The sequence below is a fragment of the Cryptotermes secundus genome, unplaced genomic scaffold (genome assembly GCF_002891405.2).
Source record: "Cryptotermes secundus unplaced genomic scaffold, Csec_1.0 scaffold653, whole genome shotgun sequence".
NCBI lineage: Eukaryota > Metazoa > Arthropoda > Insecta > Blattodea > Kalotermitidae > Cryptotermes > Cryptotermes secundus.
Window position 1 is genome coordinate 783,421 of NW_019736406.1, and position 6,264 is coordinate 789,684.

A 6,264-nucleotide genomic window follows, 5' to 3' on the forward strand; every position below is an offset into this window, starting at 1 on the left:
ATGATGATAATAATAATCATAATATGCAATAATAATAATAATAATAATTTAGTCGACTACAAAGGGATAAAGATAGTGGACTGTGTGTGGGTTATGGCAGGATGTCAGTTACAGTGCGTCACCCTCCCTCCCACAAAGCATCTGCAACCACTGCCATACGTCTCCTCACGCGGAACCCAGACCTAGTCTGAAACCTTGGCCTGTACAAGCGATGGTGGGGCAAACCGCACAACAAAGTCCAGTCAATTGAAAGGTCACATTCTGAAAGACAGCTGAAACCTTTACTAGGTACTGGAACCAACCGCTAGAGAGTGTGAGCGTAGGTAACTGATTCTGAATTTAGAGAACTAACCTACAAATTGTCTCATAAGAGAGCAATAACCTGTCCATATGCACATAAGCTCTTCCACAATTGAAAGTGAGAAAAAACAATGAGATACTGAACTACTGTTAATATACTGTATACTATAATGTAAATCAAAACTGTAGAAATTCATGTAATCTAGCTTAAATGTCTTCCATTAAACCTGAAGCATTTTGTTTAGTGAGTGGGAATTGAAGTCTGTTGTGAATTGAAACGAAATAAATTATTGTCTGTTAGAAGTCGCTGTTATTGTAAATAAGATTAAGTTCTCTGTTTCAGCGCTGACATGTATGGCTAAAATATACTTTGGTCTGACTACCTCAGAACGATAATATACAGGCCGTCCACAAAATACAGGAAGATCGAGAAGTAGTGCACATCACACTAAGCAATTATATTTTGCTGGTTTAATGCACAAACTACAAGACATACAGCACTTTCTATTAATGTTTATAACCTTACATCTTAGAAATGCAAAATCAAATGATGTCTTTACAACATATGCTCGAAATGGCTTCCCTGTTCAGCAATGCATGCGCGAGCTCTTCTTATCATGTTTGAGGCCACTTTGTGGAGCAGCTGTAAACTGATGCTGTTAATCGCCGTCGTAATGTTCCCCTTGAGGTCAACCAGTGTATGCGGATTGTTTTTATAGACAATTCCTTTGAGGTACCCCAAAAGGACAAATCGGGCGAACGCGGGGGGGGGGCCACAGTCCTTTCAAAATGAGACGGTCACCGAAAAACTCGCGCAAGAACTGCATGAAGACTAAACCAACTACAATCCCATACAAGCAGGAGTACCCCAAGGTAGCGTCTTGGGCCCGTTTTTGTATCTTATCTACACTGCCGATATTCTAACAACAAACGAGACCAACATAGCCACATTTGCCGATGACACTGCGATTCTAGCAATGGATCTAAATCCCATTTTAGCTTCTGAAAAACTCCAAAAACATCTCAACGTCCTTCAACAATGGCTTTGCAAATGGAAAATCAATAACAATAAATCTGCTCAGATCACGTTCACAACCAGATACACTGAATGTCCACCAGTCATACTAAATAATGAATCCATCCCAATGAAGAATGAAGTCAAGTACTTGGGCCTTCACCTTGATCGGAGGCTAACTTGGAAAGATCATATTAAGGCAAAGATAAAACTTCTTTTTTTACTGACTGCGTATTTACAATCTGCTCTCTTATTTGTGGAGCATTAAGTAAATAAAGATAAAACTAAGCTAATGAATTGGCTTATTGGCAGAAAATCTCAATTGTCTCTTGAAAACAAACTGATAATCTATAAAGGCATACTAAAACCCATATGGACGTATGGGATCGAATTGTGGGGCTGTGCTAAACCATCTAACACTAAAATACTACAGACATACCAATCAAAAACTTTAGGAATGATGACAAATGCTCCATGGTATGATTCTAACCAAACCTTACATGACGACTTAAAAATACCATTTATCAGGGATGTAATATATTCCCAGGCCAACATCTACAGAAACAGGAATATGAATCATACAAATGAACTGACTGCTACTCTCACCAGTGAACCAACCGTTGCAAGAAGGCTCAAAAGACAGTGGCCCGAAGACTTACATATGTAACCTAAGGTGAACCCGCATTGGCCGGCAGCACCTACATTGACCGTATCGACAACTAAATTTACTTACTACGCGTATTTTATAGAGTTGATTGTAAATAAACAGGCAATAAAAAAAACTGCATGGTTTCATTAGACGTGTGACATGTGGCACCGTGTTGCTGCAACCTACCCTCACGTTCATCAGCTTCAAGAAGCGCAATGAACTGTGTAACGATGTCTTGGTACCCCGGACTGTTCACTGTTGTTTCAAAGAAAATTGGGCCCACTATTCGAAGACGTGATACAGCACACCACACTCCAATTTTCTGACAGTGCAAGGGCTTTTCATGTAACACGTGGATTTTCAGATGACCAAATTCTATTGTGTTGACTGTTCACGTAGCCACTAAGGTGAAACCACGCTTCGTCAGTGAAAAAAACCGGATCAAACTTAAATTCCATGAAAACTCGTTGTTCTTGGGAAAACGGCATGCCTGTCACGTAATAAACAAAGCTATACTGCAGACGTCGTATGACCGATACTCGACAGATGGCGTTTCTACTCACTGTTAGTACTCCTACAGCACCATCTAGCGGTAGGGGTTAACTGCAATACAATTTATAACAACTTTAGGCCGCGCCATAGCTCAAGCGGTTAGTCGCTGGCTTTCCATCGCGGCGCCCCGGGTTCGATCCCGGGTCTGGTCAAGTGAGCTTTGTGGTGGACAAAGTTGCGCTGGGGCAGGTTTTCTCCGAGTACTTTGGTTTCCCCTGCCAATTTTCATTCCATCAATTGCTCCAGAATCACCCTCACCTATCATCTGGGGCTGGTTCAATAGGCCAGAAGTGGCCGCACTACAAGGGACTTAGTCCCACCCCACTAGCAATAAAAGAATATAACAACTTTTAGTTTGATGTGCGCGACTTTTCGATCTTCCTGTATAACTAGTGGACTGTTGGAGCCAGGAACTTGGAACTCTGTATGTAGACAGGCCGTACATATCCCTAAAATCTCCTCGTGAAACAGTATTCATATATAAACAACTACAATTTTACAAGTTTTACAGAAATAGACTCTGTACTTGCAACGCGTTTCATCTTTTCTAGCAACCGTCTGTGCCTTTCCTATGCAGTGGCGTTGCGCAACTCGGTCCCATTATATACGAGGGGTCCCATTATATACGAGGGAGAGTCAGTGAACAAGCAACAACTGGAAGTAAAACAACTGTAATGGATGTAATATGTTTTCTATGTGTATCACTAGATAGCAGCACAGTCCAGCTTCATGACAGTCTAGATAGCAGGCGCGCATGCGCATGTTCAGAGGCTGGTTTCAGTAATCAGAACGGCGACCGTGCTTTAGTGTATACTACCGAAGAGCAACATTATGTTGTGCGTTCGTTGTGGGTAAAAGGACTCAATTCAAAGGTTATTTGTAAAGAAATATTTCCTGCGTGTGGTGAAAAGTGTCTGTCGCGTAAGGCGGTTCACAAATGGGTCCAGAAATTCTCTCAAGGTTGTTCGAAAGTCGCAGATGATGAAACCGGAGGTGCGGAATTGGCTGAGAGAACAGCCAAAAGACTTGTATGCCGCGGGTTTTGACAAGTGTTTCAATGCTGGTGGAGGGTACGTCTAGCGATAAATGTTTTTCCAGGTTCGAATATCACATGTTTTAACTTTCTGTATCAATTTGTGACCTATTTACTGACTGTCCCTCGTAAATATCAATCTCACCTTTGCATGAAACACGTATAAAAAGTCACTAACTGATATAATGAAATAACACTAAATTACCGATGGAATTAGCGTAGCAGTAGCGCTCTGTACTCGTAGCCAGGAAGTGTCAGTTAGAATCTCTACGGGGGGGGAAGGTTTGCGGAATTCCTCAGTGCCCATCGGAAAATCCCGGAATAGTACCTCAATCAGGCCACGACCTCTTCCTTCCGAATCCTTTCCAGTTCCACTATCTCACCACTTTACACTAATACACTCTAATTACTGAAGAGTCGTTATATAACCGATACAAATTATGCTAAATTGAATTTAATCACAGGACTCCACTTATCACGTATATATCACACCACGCGAGAGTATTAAACTTAAAAATCAAAAGAAGAAGCAGCAGTAGTACTGGGTTTATAAGCATATCAACTGGTGAGGCTATTTATGTGAATCTAATTAGGCTGTAGAAATTGTAGTGATAATTTATATAGAGCAGTAGCTCCTTAACAAAAAGTTTAAAAAGCAAGCAGAATTTATAACAGATGATACGAGTTAACGGCTCGTATATATGCTAAAACTCTGATTAGAATATCAAGGTCACCATCGAGTATTTCATAGATTGGTGTACCTAGGCCAGTCAGCTGACATGACATTACACGTGGCATCACAGTGCGAGAGATACGGCACACTAGCAACAAATTTACCTCCTCGTGGCGGGAATAGCAGACTTTGTGAGTGTGCCACTGGTTTTACCTCCCGTAGGACGCGAAGCAATGAGAGAATAACTTTTGCCTCTAGTTGGGGGTCGGGATAGCTCAGTCTGTACAGCAACGGACTACGGGCTTGACGACCGGGGTTCGATTCCCGGCAGGGACAAGCAATTTTTCTCTACTCCACAGCGTCGAAATCGGCTGTGACGCCCACCCAGCTCCCTATACAATTAGAATCTGGACTCTTTACCCCGAGGGTAAAGCAGCCGGGACGTGAAGCTAGCCAAACCTCCGTCTACTGCCCGGGCCAATAATTATGGGACTATACCTCCACTTTGCAATACGGCTTCATGGTGTGATGCTTAATAAATTAAGCACAAAGACAACTTTACCTTTTACCTTAAATTTATGCTATAGCATTACTTACCGTGAAATGTTTTGCTTTCAACAAAATAAAAGACTTATTCTTTACATGTTATACAAAATTCCAACAATTTAAAAATCAGATCGGTGCTGTATGTTCCAGATGCTGACGTCTTAAAATAACCCTCAAAATAATTAAATGTTATAACAAAATGACAAGTAGTTTACATTTAGTTTAATATTACTTCATTCTAAAATTTCTTTCACGTGTCAAGTTTCCCCTTACAACCCACAAAAATAACTAATAAACATGGTTCAGAGTCCTTCTTGAGAAGTTAACAGTTGCTCAGCTCGTCAAGAAATATCCAGCATTTTATGAAAACCTAAGGCTCTTTACCGGCCGCTTGACCCCACCCTGTGCCAGATGAATCCAGTGCAAATGTCCACATCCCATTTCTGTCAAGTTCCATCTTACTGTTCACCCACATGTGCCTATGTCTTTGAAAGTTTCTTTGGTGTTAGAATTTACTACCAAAATTGTGTATTCATTTCTATTTTCTTCCATGCGCCCATTTCATACGTCTTCATATTCCTGAAATACTTTGTGAAGCTTACAAATACTGAAGCTCCTCATTATGCAGTTTTGCAAACTTCCTCTTTCCTGACCCCTTTTACTGTCCAAACGTTCTCCTCGGCACCCTGTTCTCTCACTTCAAATGTGTGTCAATTCTCACGCTACCTACCGATAATTTCTTACAAGTGTCTTTTTCGTTAATTGTGGCCATTTAAATTATTTATTTCTAAAACTTTATTTATGATTGTGAGATTTGGGCTTCTCATGCCTGCGACTATTAACATTAGGTTGGTCTTCTGGGATATAATTTCGGATATTAGACCACACAGTGTCACACTCCTAGATGACATTAACCTTCCCAGTTAGCTTGCCCATTAGCCATTTACTTTCGATTTCTTAATTCACCTTCTTAAATCTACAGTGCGTACAATCACGTGCGCGCCGCGGCTGCAATTTGCCGTGAGTCATACCACCGCAGAACGGATGCAACTCCTCCCCGCGACTGCAGTGCTCCTACGCCGATGGTTGCATAATCGGAACCCGAGGTTGCATTAAACAGTCAGTCTTTGTCTTGCTGTGGAAGTGGAGTGGAATGTTTACAGCTGTCGACAGACGGTGGAAATGAAGTTCACTATTAAACAGCGTGTGTTTATTGTCGAAACTATTGCAAGGAAAAACATTTACAGAAAATTCGCACGTAGGTTTCGTCAGAAATATCCTGACTCGCCAGTTCCCACAAAGTCGTGTGTAAACAGGCTTCTGAAAAAGTGGCGGGCCACAGGTTCAGTGAGTGACAAGATGAAGCAATCGAAGAGAACTGTGCTGACTGAAGAAAAGGTTAAGGATATTCAGGCAAGATTACAGATCAGTCCTCGAAAATCGTTAAGACGCTTAGCACAGGAAACTGGTGTTTCGCTAGGATCTGCTCGCACAGC

The 6,264-nt window shown here is 41.5% G+C and overlaps 1 protein-coding gene across 4 annotated transcripts in view; it reads right to left on the reverse strand.

The window, feature by feature from the left end:
• The window catches only part of LOC111869888 (zinc finger protein 239), a 91,948-nt gene that overhangs the window by 84,649 nt on the left and 1,035 nt on the right, over nucleotides 1-6,264 (reverse strand). The window lies entirely within an intron of this gene.